At 38.3% G+C, this 14,701-nt stretch overlaps 1 protein-coding gene across 10 annotated transcripts in view; it reads left to right on the top strand.

Moving 5' to 3' along the window:
• The window catches only part of GAB1 (GRB2 associated binding protein 1), a 98,049-nt gene that overhangs the window by 27,544 nt on the left and 55,804 nt on the right, over window positions 1-14,701 (top strand). The window contains exon 1 of one of the 10 annotated variants that reach the window (XM_061354136.1): window positions 1,024-1,175. The exons of the other annotated variants lie outside the window; for them this stretch is intronic. The gene's annotated coding sequence lies outside the window, so the exon portion shown is untranslated. Of the gene's footprint in view, window positions 1-1,023; window positions 1,176-14,701 lie in introns of those variants that run through there. 10 annotated transcript variants of the gene reach the window in all.

Here is a 14,701-nt window from a genome sequence, read left to right on the forward strand (position 1 = left end):
ACCACAGAAAGCTAATGAAAAACCCCAATAAGTTATGCTTCTTTAGAACATTCAGCTTGGAGGGAAAAGAAGCTCCTTCTGGGGGTTTGCTAACCACCTGGATTCTCGTAACTGCCTGAAAAAGCCTGATAAACAGTTGAAATAGATTTTTTGATAGTAAAATAAGTTTTTTAAAAAACTTCTGTGATACTGCAGTGATTTGTGTTTGTGTTAAATCTGTGGCTACCAGTTTATCAAGGCTGGAAAAATGTATCTGGCAAGTGTCTGACTCAGTGCTTTTAAGAAAAACTGTGATAGGCAAAGAGAAAATAGGAAGGAAAGTGTGTTTGGAGATACCCTATATACTTAGTCTTTCTCCTTGTGAAGAACAGACTTCTTCTCTAGAAGGCTTTAACACACACTTTTCTATGGCAGCATTTTAACTATCCAGTTAAAAGCATAGGAGAATAATTTGAGAAGTATTGTTCTGAATATCAGGTCTCTATTACAGTCCGTATGAAATACAAGTAGACTTTCTTATTAACTTGTCAGGATCTGATTGTAATAGGAGAATAGCTGTAGAGAGAAGTGGTTTCCAGTCATTTATTTCAGTGTGACTTAGGCTTTCTGTGAGCTTAATAAAAAGCAATACAGAATATTAAATGGCAAAGCAGAGGTGTCTGGGGAGATGGCAAGGCATTTCATGTTCTCTGTTTGTCAAGCTAGATAGCATAAAACTGAGTGTTAGAGCTCTTTCGTGGTTTTAAACCTGTTCTTTGTGCATGCTTCTCATTTGTGTGCATAAATATATAATAGTTATTATGAGTACCAGGAGTATCCCATGATCTTTATTATGAATAGTCTGTGTACTCTTAGCATAAATACCAGGCTCGTTGCTTCACATGAATATGGATTTGTCATCAACAGAAATTTCTGTTTATATTCTGCTCTTATCCATAGTTCTTTATTATTTGTAGCTCTCTGATTATAATTTCCTGTAAAAACACTTAAACCACATAATTCCTATTGAAATATTTCTTCCTATTGAAATATCTAAAGGCAAAGGAAACGTGATGCATGACAGGAGTTGGTATCTTCTCCTCAGGAACCAGTGCTTTCTCTGTGTATTGACTCCTTTCAGTTGCTTGATCTACAAACCTGTTTTTATTCCGCATTAACAGCATTACAGTGACAGGGTAGGTTCCATCTTTCATAATGCATCCCTTGTAAGTAAGAAGTGTGTTTTGTAGAGAAATTAGGCCAATTGGCTAATACCATGACAGCTGAGAAGTATCTATCCAAGTGTAAGAGTTTGGGCTCTGTGTGTCACCTTTTCTTTTCTTTGTTGATATGCATGTACACCCAAAGCCAGTGTGGCAAACTTGTGGTAAAAGCAGTAGTCTATAACCCAAATTTTGGAGTTCACAGGTATGGGCAGGATCTCTTTGAAACTGCCATGCTCCTTTTGGACCTGGAGGTAATAGCATGAAGAGTCTTGCATTCAGAAAATACTTGAGAAAAATTCCTTGCATGTGACGCAAAAGGGAATTAACAGTGTATAAAACATTTGCTTGAATGTTTTTGCATGTGTGTTGCCCATTGAAGAGTTGTCAGCACTTTCCCAAACGTATGAACTTGTTCAAGTTATTAAAGCTCGTTTTTTGATAAGCTATTTGTGGAACTGCTGGTTGTACTGCACAGAAACTGGGAGAGGTTCTAGAAACTGAAATGGCAAATAAACCCCAACCAGACTTCCACAGTTCAACCCTTTTATCATAGCAAGAAGTATTTTCTGTGCTTATTAAAAAAGGGATCCTTTTGTACATGGCTTAAGTTTTAAATCCTTGAAGCATTCTTGGTTTTATCCAAGACCAAGATTGTTACTGTAAAAAAGGAATGTGGTGCTCTGCTGTCACTAGCACATACTGCAGTAAGCCTCAGCAGCACTGAATCGCTGAGTGTAATTCTGATAGTTTTGATTAGTTATTCACCATTTTTAGAGGACATTCCTGCTGGACTGTTTCCTTCTTTTAAATTCTTCGTCTCTTATCATTTAGTCTGAGCAAAACAGTCATCTTTATTGACATGAAACTGAGATAATTTTGATTCCATTCTTCAGAAGGAATTCAAATTTCTTTCTAATGGGACACTACTGTGAAAACTTACTCTTTAAGTACTCTTTTTGCATTGCAGTTTCAGCTCTGCCTTTAATCAAAGGTGGTTTACTGAAGTCTGTATCAGCTTTAGTCCATGAAACTTGCCTTTGTCTTCCTGAAGAGTTGGGAGAGTGTGATAAATTTTTCTATGACTTTTTACTACCATTAGTATTAGAATACTGAGGGGGTGAACAATCGGGGCAGTTGCCAAAAGCAGCAGTTGGTTTCTCCTGTAAATGATAGTCACAGTGCTGAAGTACTCCAAGAGCAGTCATAGTCCAAAAGGAACACATCAGTAACAATTTAAAGTCACAGTAACACATCTTGATGGCTTCTTGTTTTCTTAGTGGAAGAAGTGTCGTCAGCATCTTACTAGACCAATCTATTCACTCCCTTTTACAAGTTGGTAGCAGAAGACTTCTAAGATTCCTTTGTTGGCTCTGAGATTTAGGACACAGCTAATTTTCAAGATCCTTCATTTGAAGCTTCTTCATTAGAGATAATGCATAATCATGGTTAATGACAGTATTTATTATAATAGTGTATAGTCTAGAACTGCATCACATAGTGATTTGTTACTCAGTTCTGCTGGATAATTAGGTTGCTCCAATAATCACCCTGTCCATGGTTATTTTCTTGCAAGAATGTCTTGTATTGGAATAGTTCTGTCTGGCTTGTCATCTGTGCACTGATAAAGCTATAATTTTATCCTTTCTTGGACACATGAGATGCGTAGATGATACAAACCATCACCCTGCTTCCTGGCTCTTGCAGTTCAACTGTTGAATATTTTCTGAACCATGCCAGGAAATAGGACCAGTCTTAAAGAGTCCAGCCATTCTGTCTTGCCAGATCTGTAAAGTTGAGGTAACATGTTTTTCTTTATTTTCCTTTACAAAGGATTTGTGCTATCTCCAAGCAGGACTAAGCTTAGGCTTGTGTGACTCTGTAATTGTAAAACTTACTGTTCAGAATTTAGCCACTTCTTTTTCTATACACACCCAGTCATTACTAGTGTTTTGTTCAGTTTACACAATTATGTAGATAAAACAAATTACTTTTTATAAGTATAATTTAATAAGCATTTACACAATATGGTTTAGCTTAGATGACCCTTAATCACTTGTGATTCAGCTTCTTGCATGAGCAAATTTGACAGTACTTATTTTATGGAAAACACAGAAATGAAAATTTAAAATTAGAGTGTATGTTAGCACAACTGCCTAACTCAGACAACTGTGCGTCATATTGAGCAATGCGGGGAGGACAGTTGATTGCAGGAAGTCTAAAAATACTTTGTATAAGTTCGTTGCCTCATACACACTTGAAGTGGCTGGAAACTCACTCAGATGTATGCTTGTTAATGTCCTGCAGCTTTCAATTCCAGGATTTTGAACAGAGCCTGTACAGAAAAAGCAGCAAAGCTTTGAATTTTCATTTACAATAATGTGCTTAGGCAGTCAACTGTCTCATCCTATGCAAAGTTACTGCAGTTTCTCTTTCCCCTTGTAAGCATCTGGGATTGTAATAATTCTCTAGATCACCTCAGAAAAATAACAGGACATTACACTTGAAGGAAATCAATTATTGTTCTCCCTCTCCTTTCAAAATACATGTTTGCAAGTGCATGTGCACCCATGCACAGCTGTCGGGAGATTCTTGAAGGATGAGCAAGAGTTGTTTTCTTTATGATCTTAAGAGGTGCCTCTGATCAAGTATAAATAAATAGCACTTGGTTTCGCTCTTGAGACAGAATCATCATTGAAGATACAGCCACATGCTATCTATACAGAGAGCTTTCCTACAGATGGCCTCTGAAAACTGCGGCCCTTGAAGTATGTTTAGTGGGTGGTAAGGTGTGTGCTGCAGCACATCTCCCTCCAGAGCAGGAGAGCACAAAACTGGTCTTGTGTAGGCAGGGCTTTGCACAAATCCCCCATGGTAATACTGCTTGGTAATGCTAAGTTATTTCATCAGGTCATCTGGGGCTGAGTAATCAGTTTTCCCCTCTTTTTGCAGGTCTGTTTCTTCCATGATACTTTGCACCTGGAACAGCTTACCAGTGCATATGTCTTGTCTTTTGTTTCATGCCTACGCTTTAGTACTTTGTTCTCTTCCACAAAACCCACTGTAATTCATGGAAATATTTCAAGCGTGCTTTTAATCAAGTTAAATTAATGAGACTCTTCTGTTTTGCTTTTTGACTATAAATGTATACCATAAAATCTTATGTAGTTTCAATTCATATGTTAATGAACAACTGCTTGGTAGTCTTGGAACAATGGTTGAAATCACTGTCTTACCAAATGTTGGTAATTTATAATTGTAAATCTTGTTGTTTCTGATGTGTGCATACCATATCTCTGTATGTAATAATGTATAACAGAAATTAGGGGCAGGAGGCAGAGTCCAAAAAAATGTTATCCTTATTTTCAGACCTGAATCTGTACTACAGAGATTAGAAGGTATCGCAGGTTGCTTGTTAGCAACATCTTAGGTCTATGGTTCATTCTGCTGGAGCTCTGCTGCCTCTGAAGACTTGTCTAGGCCAGCTTTTTATTTTGACTATTAGTAAGACAATGCCCTGGAGCTTGTTACTCTTCAGATGGTCTGTCCCCTGATAATGGTTGTTCACTGCATGCCTGTCTGAGAGACTTGGTTGGGGAATAATATCAGAAGTTGTGGTCAGGCTTCCTTGCTCTGAGCTGTTCAAATATGGTATGCTTATCAGTCTATATATATTTATGTATGTATGTGTGTGTATCTTGTCTAGTGCTGTTCACTTAGTTTTTTGTGTATACTAGACAGGAATGACGAGGGCAGGCTGAGATATGCCTTTTTACAGCCGTGGTCTTGGAGGTGCCATACAGCATATATGTTGAGGTTTGTGGTTCTGAATTGTATCCATTGCAAATCCTGTAGGTGAGGTTTGAAAGCATGCTGGCCTAAAGAGCACCTGCATTTTCCCAGGCCAGGCTCTTTTAAATATGCAAAATTACAAAAACACCCAAACAATCCCAGTCCCGTACGTAATGTGGTCAAATGTCCATCTCCAGAAGCATTTTCTCATCTTTAAAGTTTTCTGTGGGTGTAAGTTCCAGTACAGCTTCACACTCTGCTTCATCATAATGGAGTCAGAAAGAAATTACTGTCAGGTGGGAAGATATTTCTTAAAACCTTCTTTCAACATTTGTACCTATTGCAATGCCTTAGTTAGAAGTGGAGCAATCTGTAGGTTCTGACCAACAAGAAGTGTGTCAGAAATACCATGTTTTCATTACCCCGAATGACTGTCAGACATCAAACATCATTACAGTCTTATATGCCAAGCTTGAGATAATAATTTCTTGATATATGGCAGTAATTGGAAAATTTTTTTAGATTATTTGTAAAACTGCAGATCACAAATCCCTATTTCCTGCTCATCCCTTGCTGCAAATCAGTTTCTTCCTGTTTATCACTCTTTTCAATTCACTGCTTGCTTATGTGCTTGTACAGTTTTAACATGCTTATAGAATACCGTGCACTTGGAAAAGTATTTTAGGAACTAAGAGATCTATAAAAATAAGCAAATTCAGGAATGGAATGAATCTGTTACTTAGTTTCTAGCAGAAAGAAGACTATTTCTTAGTTTAGTCTTAGTCTATTCTGAATGATGTCACCTGCACAAGTGAATTCTCTTCCCCATCCCTCCTGGCCTCCCAAACGCTCAAAGAGAAGTAGCAGAAAGGTGAATGATGGCTTGATGTATGTTAATTTTTTTTTTTTTTTTTTTTTTTTTGGCAGGGCAACATATTTTTCTTTTCCTTTTTTATCCTTTGAGCACTCCTGGTGATTCACTGGTGTTTTGCGTTTATGAACAAGTACTGGGATATCTGTATGATGCTCAGACTGGATTTAGTCAGCAGTATAGTGTACTTGTTTATGTGCCTTTCTGTTGTGAATAGCAAAAACAGTTGTGGAAAAATAATGGACTGATAAATGAGTGACAGAAACCCAGTGAAGTCTGCACTCTACTATTAGAAATGAACTCCTGCATCCTAATGCAGCTTCTCTAAGCTTTATGTGAATCTCCTGCCTGGACTTAGAATTGCTTTAATCTAAATGACAATTTTATAGAACATCAAACAGAGACATTAAGCAAACTTGGGATGCATGGTAAAACAAACTGCATATGAAGTTGATCTCTCTTTAGTGTTCTTTTCCACACTGAGAGTGCAACTGATGCTTTTTTGACTTTTCGTTTAATTAGCATTTTGGATCCCTATGGAAACTAACATAATAACATCATGAATCATTACAGATAGACCAACCAATGAATTTCAAAGTTTTAGGTTGCCTAACATCTCCCATTATAGTATTGTCTTAGTTAAATCATGTTTTAACTGGTTGCGTTAATGAGTTTTTGTCCTGGATATCTGTCGTGTGTGAGAAAAGGAATGAAAAAGACATAATTATTGGTTTGTTTAATGAAGATGTCCTTCCCTGTCCTCCCCTCTTCCCTCCCCCTCTGAAAGAAGGCAAGGCTAACTTTTTGTGGGGATTGGAAAGAAATGTCTTGGTTTCAGAAGGCTGTTAGTGTACTTACGGAATATTGGTCAGATTTGGAAGCTATGTAAAGTTGCTGGGTGAAACAATTCAATATTTGGGTCTATTAAAAGTGTAGAAGTTTAAAAACAGACACTTGTGCATTGCCAGTGTCCCATGATGACAGAGACTGTGTTGATCTTTCTAGGTGGATCTCAGTGCTATGCTAGTGGCAGAATAATAATGCTACTTTTAATGTCAGCATTTGATGCTTTAGATGGAGTAAAACATTATTAAGTATTTATTTTTTTGCCCTACTCTTACTTCTCTTTGAAGCTAAGACAAATGTATTTTCCCTCCTCTGTCTTGTCTCCTTTTTATAAGCACAGTTATTTTGACAGAATAGTGTCAAATAGACACTAGACAGAAGTAATGCTGATTGGTATCTAGAGTTTTGATTTTGTGCATCTCTTAAACTCTGTTAACAGTTTAATCTACAAATAGGGAGCGATCAGTTTGTGTAGCAGCTTGTCTTTCAGCTGTATTCCCTGTTTGGGGTGTCTCGCAGACCATTCAAAATTCGTTTATAAACAGCAAGTGAATTTATTGTTTCCAGAAAGCTCTTGCTCAGTAGGTGGTGTTTCGAATGGGAAGGGGTTTGTAGGTCTTTGCTTATGCAAACTGTCCTTTGGTTTGTTTGTGGTAAATATGAAACTTCAAAACAGTCAACAAATACAGTGTTTGACAGTTGCTTCATTGATTATATATTCACAAAATTACTGAGAGTGGAAGGCAGCTCTGGAGATGTACTTCAGTTCCCTTGCTTAGAGCAAAGCCAGTTGCTCAGCACCATGTCCATTTGGGTTTTGAGCACCTCCAGGGATGGAGACCTTTCTAGGCATCCTCCTCCAGTGTTCAATCATCCTCACAGTAAAAAGGCTTTTCTTATGTTTAATGAAATTTCTTGTATTCCAGTTTGTGCCCATTGTCTCTTGTTCTCTTACTGGGCACAGCTGAGAAGAGTCAGACACCGTTGTCCATGTAGCCCATATTTCACTGGGGTTGTGTATGAGAATGACATGGGAGGCAGTGCTGACAGTCTTCCTGAAGTCAAGATAATTAAAATTCACTGCTCATCCATAATCCCTTAAACCAGTCATTTCGTCAGGTTGGTCAGGCATGATTTTCCTTTCATAAATTCATGCTGACTACTCTTGATCATAGTCTTGTCCTTCATTTATTTGAATGTTTGAGAAATCAAAAGTGTTAACTCAGTATGGAAGTAATCAAGTCTGGGTGAGAGAATCAGCATGACTCAGTTTTGTATTCTATCCTTGAGGCTTAGTATTCATTTGGGTAGCAAGGGAAAGTTATTTGCAAGTCTTATTTTCTTCTTTGTAGGAAAGCTATTTGCCTTCACTTGGGATTTGCAAAGACGATATCCTATAAAAATGTGAAGTTACTGAATTGTTTGGGTTGAGCATGCTTGTGAAAAAGCAGAGGAGAAATGTAGGTTGTTTTTAAAATATGATGTGTTTCATCTGGAATGTCAAATTGCTCAGGGTTACCTTTTGGTATCTGCTCAGCAAGGCAAGAGTCCCAAATCAGATCCTGGCTTCAGCTGGGCCAGCTGAGCCAGTGGCTTACAAGGCAGTTAATTTTGGATAACAAGATCAAAAAGACTTTTTTTTCCCTGTGATTGCTGTGCTGGTTTTCCTTTTTTACATTCTCATTTTAAATGAGTATCCTGGAAGTGGATTGAGATGCTTTCAGAAGAGTTTATGGATACTTGGTCTCACAGAATGGGCAGATCAGCAATAGGGTTGTAAAGGCTTAAAGCTGCTTCATCAGTTGTGTGTGTGTTTGGTTTTTGGCTTTAGGTCTTTTGGTTGTTTTGTTTTTTTTTTTTTTTATTCTTACTTTTTACAGGTTGTGTCAAGTTTTAAGTGGTTCTGTATATTTCCAACGTAAATGTGACAAAATTATAGCCTTATGTACTCATTTTGTCTCCTTTATTTAATTTCACTTCCCTTTCCTGCATGTTACTGAAAGCAGCTAATGGCAAAAGGATACAATAGAGATGGTGCTTTGGGTTAGGGAGGCCTGTATCAGAGTCCACAGTTCAGTCTAGATATGTGTAGCCTTTAAAAAAAATTGTATTCTAAAATGTTTAATACCTGTGCTTATGCGCTTCATCACATGAAGATGTGTTGAAAGTCTGGTTACACTTATGTTTTCAAGTTCTTTGGGAAAAGTGTAAGAGGTAAAGCCGGGTGTGATAAAGCAGTGCTAATTTCACAATTATGTCTTAGGTTTTTGCCCACGATTCTTGTGCTGCTTTGGACAGGCTGCTTAATCTCTCTTGTATAAAACATTGATACTAGAGGGGCTTGATTTGTTAGTTTTTCCATCTGTGTAGTGTGCTTACCCTTTTTAACTGTGTATACAACAGCTGGATCCCTGTGTTACCTAGGAAGACATCTGAAAGCAGGGCTGTTTTTTCCCTTGCAACCAATAAAGAAAATAAGGCTAGGTTTAGTTTAATATTTAGATTTTCTCATTAGCATCAGCTGTCAAATAAGATTAATTTTATTGTTACTTTGAGGTTGGATGCTTCTTGCTTTTGTAAATGGACGCATTAATTACTGTAACATTTTCATGTTGGTGACAGTAAAACAGTCAGTGTGCTGTGCTTTGTGAGCTCTGTTTGATAGCTGGGGAAGCTTGTGTTTCAGAAAAGGCAGCTACTGATGTTCTATGAAACATTATGATTTTTCCAATGTGGAATTTATTAACTGTAAACATGTAAATTGTTATACATAAACTTCATGTTCCCCATAAGGGAGCTGTTGTGCTTTGGTGTGATTGAGCAGACAATATATGTAAAACAAAAATGGAACATGGCTCATAACCTGTTTGAGTAGCAGTGACGTTAATTTTGAGATTGGAGCTAGCAGTGCTGTCTGTACTGTTGTGGCAGTACTTTGTTCATAATTTCTTTTTATCCTGTGAGGTAGAAACTCTTGATGGGTTTGATTTCTGTGCATGGCAGTCATCTAGCTGCAGGAGTGATAGCAGAGTAAGCCGATTAGCGTGATTGATACTGCATGTCAAGGGACTGGTATAATGGGCTACCATTGAGACTGCATTGTGAAACCACACATGGATGAGGTAATCTCATTAGATGATTAAAACCTGCATTGAGTATACCAGATTGCAGAGCTTTCTGTTGTATTGCTGTTGGGAACTGATGCTAAATAAGTGTAGTGCTCTCCTGAAATGGAGATCTTGCTGGGGTTTTTGCTTGGATAAGTGTCGCAGCAGCTGGAGGCTGGTGAAGGATGTTCGATCTTTCTGTGTTTTAAAGTAAGATTTTAAAGTAAAATTTTATTTTAAGGTCAGTGACAGGCTTGTTGTAGTTTAGTTTTTACCATGCTTTGTTGTTCTGTGTGAAAATCTGTACTATTAGTGTTAAGGATATGTTTCTGCTTTGTGTGACTTATGGTCCCTGTAGCAAAGGGGAATATCACAGTGCATTTCTCAGCTCTGTTTTTATAAAGTAACTGTTTTCTGGAGGTTGGCTTTGGCTTGACCTGGGGTGAGGTGTAGTCTAAGTGGCAGACCTCATCCTCTTGTCTGTCCCCTTTACAAGTAGCGTGGCAGGCAACACGTGCTCAAGCTAGAACTGGTTGTATACAGGACTCTTATCTGACTTGGTCACATGCTACTTGTTTTAAGGAGCTCACTGAAAAACAATTTCTAAAGAAACTTAGGATACTTGACTAGTCCCCTACTGGAACCTTGTTTTTGCTAGCAAGGTAAAATGAAAAACAAATGTTACTAGTTCTGGGTCTGTTACAGTATTCATAATGCAAGGGTTACTAGAACACAGTTTTGGAAGGTCAGAGCTACTATTCTGAGACTGGCAGTAACTACTGTTGCTGCATAGACAGATTTTTCTATATTAAAGAATAGCCCAGTTAATCTTTTTTCTTTCTTTTTTTTTTTTTGGAAGGGGAGGGGGGTGGGGAGGGGTGGTGGTGTGTCGGATTGTGTAGAATGGGACAATTGATAGAAACATTTCTAACCTCCATTGTGTGTTGTGAGCAGTTGGTCTATTTCTGTTGCTTAGGGAAAGCACTATATGACAATAATAACACCTGTGTGTATCCAGTGGTACAAGCTCAGATACACTGCTTTGGCAAGAAGCCCCAGCAATGTAGTGTCTTCTGAACTCTGTCAAATGTGGTTCTGCAAGGAAGTGATCTTTGTCTAAGAGCTGTTCAGGATCTGGTGTCGAAAACCCTCCAACCAAACAAAAAATAACAAAAAAACCCAACCAACCAAACCCCAAACAACAGAAAAACGAACCCAGAAACCAAAGCCCACAACAACAACCTGTTCCATCATGTAAAGAACTGGGGAAATATGCACACTGCGAGAAGAATGCTCTTTCATGTGTCTTTGACAAAAAAGCAACTAAACGAAGTTGCCGAAGTTACTAAAGGGTTATGCACAGCAACATTCTGTAAAATGTGATCAGCAGAGCAAGCACAAACCAATTTTTCAGGTTTAATTTTTCTAGCTTAGTAAAAATGGCATAACTTGGTGATAGAAGACATCATCTCATGAGACTGATTCTAAAATTCAAGGCTATGCCAGATATCAGTGATACGCAAATAAGAGGCAGGCCAATGATTTATATAGCAAAGTAAAGTTGAGTCTCATCAAAAACTAAACGCTTAAGGAAATAAATGAACTGGCAAGGATTACAAATTTGTTTATTGCCTTTTTCCCCCATTTAAACTGTTAACAAAGCATTACTTTCATGTAGCTAAGTATATCTTTCTGTGTAGTAGACTGAAGTAAATTATTTGACTGTTATGCTGTTATGTATAGGTATGGAAATGCTTTCCATTCCAACTTTAACTTGCTCACAAGTGTGCTGGTTGAGCTGAAGTATCTCAAGATCTCCTATTAGGAGACCTTGGTGGAGTCCTGATGTTTCAAGATGTTTGACGGTACGCACTTAATGGCACTTCTTTGCAGTTACTTTTTATTTTATGGGCTAAGCAGATCCTTGGTACACAGCTGTATTTTTGCTGTTGAAGGACCTGTTCCTCCAAATAGAATGTAAAATACACTGGAGTAGTTCCAGTGAAACAAGGCAAGTGTTTTCATAATGAAAATAGACACTTCCTTTGTTGGTATGACTGCAACCCATCTTAGTCTTTGCCATGAACAGAGGAGAGCAAATCATAAATGGGAAATTTCACAAGGCCCTTTTTGAAGAGAATGAGTTACTGGCTTTACTTCTTCACATGGTTTTCTTCTCTCTGCATGTTGAGTATACTTAGAAAATGAACTTGCAGGGTTGATACCCCAGCCCTGTTGGCTATTGGAAGAGATATATTACTTCAGCTTCACTAAGATGGAGGGTAAGGTGGGGAGATAAATTGTATGATTGCATGTTACTCTGCATTTCTTATTTGAAAGTTGTAGCTCTTTTTCTGCTTACAGAGGCTGGTTGTAATAGCTGAAAGATCCATAATACCTGAAAACCCCACGATGTCTGTTGGTTCATACATACTTACTTTCAACTCCATATCTGTAAACTGAGTGCCCCGGTAAAAAACTTCAAACAACCTGTCTCAAAACATTTCTGCTTTGATTGAAATGAGAAAAAATATATCATATTTTTTAATGTAATTTTTAAAAGACATGTTGAGAGTGAAAAGTTAGGGTCAAGTGCTTAAGCTGTTGCAGAAGAGAGAGGGGTAAGACTGAGCCCTTCTCATTAGTGGTGAAGTGGGAGATCTGGACTATCCAGATCTTTGTTCATAAAGAAAACAAATAGTTTTCTCTACTGAGTAAAATTTTGCTGATGAGTGATTTGTGCTTCGAGCACTAATTTTCTTTTCAGTCTTAAGAAATCTATATCTAGTGCTTTTTTGTTGCTTTTGCCTTGAGTGAAGCACGCTGATTGATACTGCTTGATGTATCTGTTTCTGTATGAACTATTCAGGAGGTATTTTGCTGAGTATAAACCAACTCTTGAGCCTTTCTTGAAGAAACCTTCTACACTTCTTAAAATAGCATGTTCACAAAATATTTTGCGCAACTGTTGTTCTGCGCTGTTTTCTTCCTTTCCACCCCCTGCTTCCCTCTCCTTAACAGCCTAGTGGGTGAACCTGAGCAGCAGCTCTTTGCTGTTTCTTTTGTAATCTGTTGTTTGAGCTGGCTGGCCTTCCTCCAAAAGCGCATGAGCGTGTTTATACATCTGGCCTAACAATAGTATCATAACACCAATTTGTTTAACCTGGGCTGGAAATAACAATCTAAATATTGTGAATCAAAGAGAAAGCAGTCATTTGTATATGCTTCTCTACCCTGCCAGCTCGTGTTTGATAAAATCACTGGAACTTCGTATACGTTCTGTGGGAATTCTATCAATTCTGTTGGTATGATGTGATACCTCTTTTAAATGCTCAGAGAAGTTCAGGTATAGCTTTCCCTCCAAACAGCATCACATTCTGTCATCACCTTGCTCAGGCAGAAGGTGTTTAGTTTGTATTTGTAGTTCAAGCACACATTACTGCAGAAAATCATCTATTCCCCTGCTGCTGTGGGGAGGGCATTCATAATATAGTTAGTGAATAAACTGTTTGCTTATGCTGTTTATGCTTATTTATTAGTTACAAAGTGACTAACAAATTGGTCAATTCGCATATTTTGGTTTAGGTGCCAAGACTTTGGTGTAAGTACTCTTTATTGTTACTTTGATTCAATGACTTTGTTCACCAAAATAACTTTCCACTGGGTTGAAACAATTTGGATGGTGTCCATCAGTAGCTGATGTGAGTGGTTTTGGCAGTATTTAGACTGCTAGCATGCCATGGGGCCTCATACTTCAGAGTTTGTAGCTTCTGAAAGAACAACAACAGCAAAAAACTGCATGTTTCTGAACCAGAATGAAGTGATACTAAACTTTAAACACTCTGGCTTTATCATCCCATCCTCAGAATCTTCTGATCTTCACTGTGAAGTGATATGATTTTTCTTTAGTAAAATCTGAGCTGACTTTCCCACTCTGCTGAAATCTGTCTTTTCCTCTGAAAAAAAATTATAATGGAGTGTAAGAATGGACGTTACCACTGCTCTGGCACATCAGCCTGTTATCAAAAGTGAGAACTGTTTGTTTCTATATTGCACAGTCTCTGGCCTCCCTGCCTATCAAGAGCAGTAATAAGTGCTCTCAAATCATGTAGTAGCTTCAGTGAAGTGGCACCTGCCTGATAGGCAGCTGACTGCAGCAGTACGAATAACATGACATTAGTAGGTGTCTTGTGTTCGCAGTCAGTGATAGTGAAGGTGTAATCATTCTAAATCAGTGATTACGAAAATTATCATTTGACTTTGTTATTGGTCTCACCAGTTCTTCTGTCATGATTCACATAGTGAATAAGCAGCTTTAGCTCTGCAGCTTTCTAGAAGGAAGAGACTTGCAGCAGAGGCAAACTCAGCATGTTCAAATAGGAAGGTCGTCTGAATATTGTTTAGGGTAGGCATTTAATTTAGTTTTTTTCCTTCTATATTTTTGTGAGCCTTTCAGGTCTGAAAGGAGGGTGGAAGAGTTGAATTAGGGGAGCCATCCACTTGTAGACTCCAATATGTGCTTTACATTTATCTAGCTTTGAGGGTAAACAGCTTAGGAAACCCACGTGAGACCTGATGTTGGATGTACAAGTGCACTCCTCTGCCGAATCTCACCTACTTGAAACAGAGCACTGGCCTCTCTTACATCAGCACTGCTAGCAGTGCTAGTGAGCAGGAGGGAGGTGTGCTCAGAGGACCTGGTGAGTGGCACCTGGCCTAGCTAGCAGCATCCCTCTCACTTTGCTGTCCCCCACAGACAAGGGGATCCTTCTCACACCACCTAGTGCAGGTCCACCAGAATTCCCTAGGGGAGGAAAGATTTTGATGCCACTGTAAGTGACGGGGAAAATGAGGCAATTCCTTTTTCTGCTTGAAGTTTGGTA

The sequence above is a fragment of the Neopsephotus bourkii genome, unplaced genomic scaffold (assembly GCF_033783945.1).
Source record: "Neopsephotus bourkii isolate Nb327-2 ecotype Australia unplaced genomic scaffold, CSIRO-AGI_Nbou_v1 NB_718, whole genome shotgun sequence".
Classification (NCBI taxonomy): Eukaryota; Metazoa; Chordata; class Aves; order Psittaciformes; family Psittacidae; genus Neopsephotus; species Neopsephotus bourkii.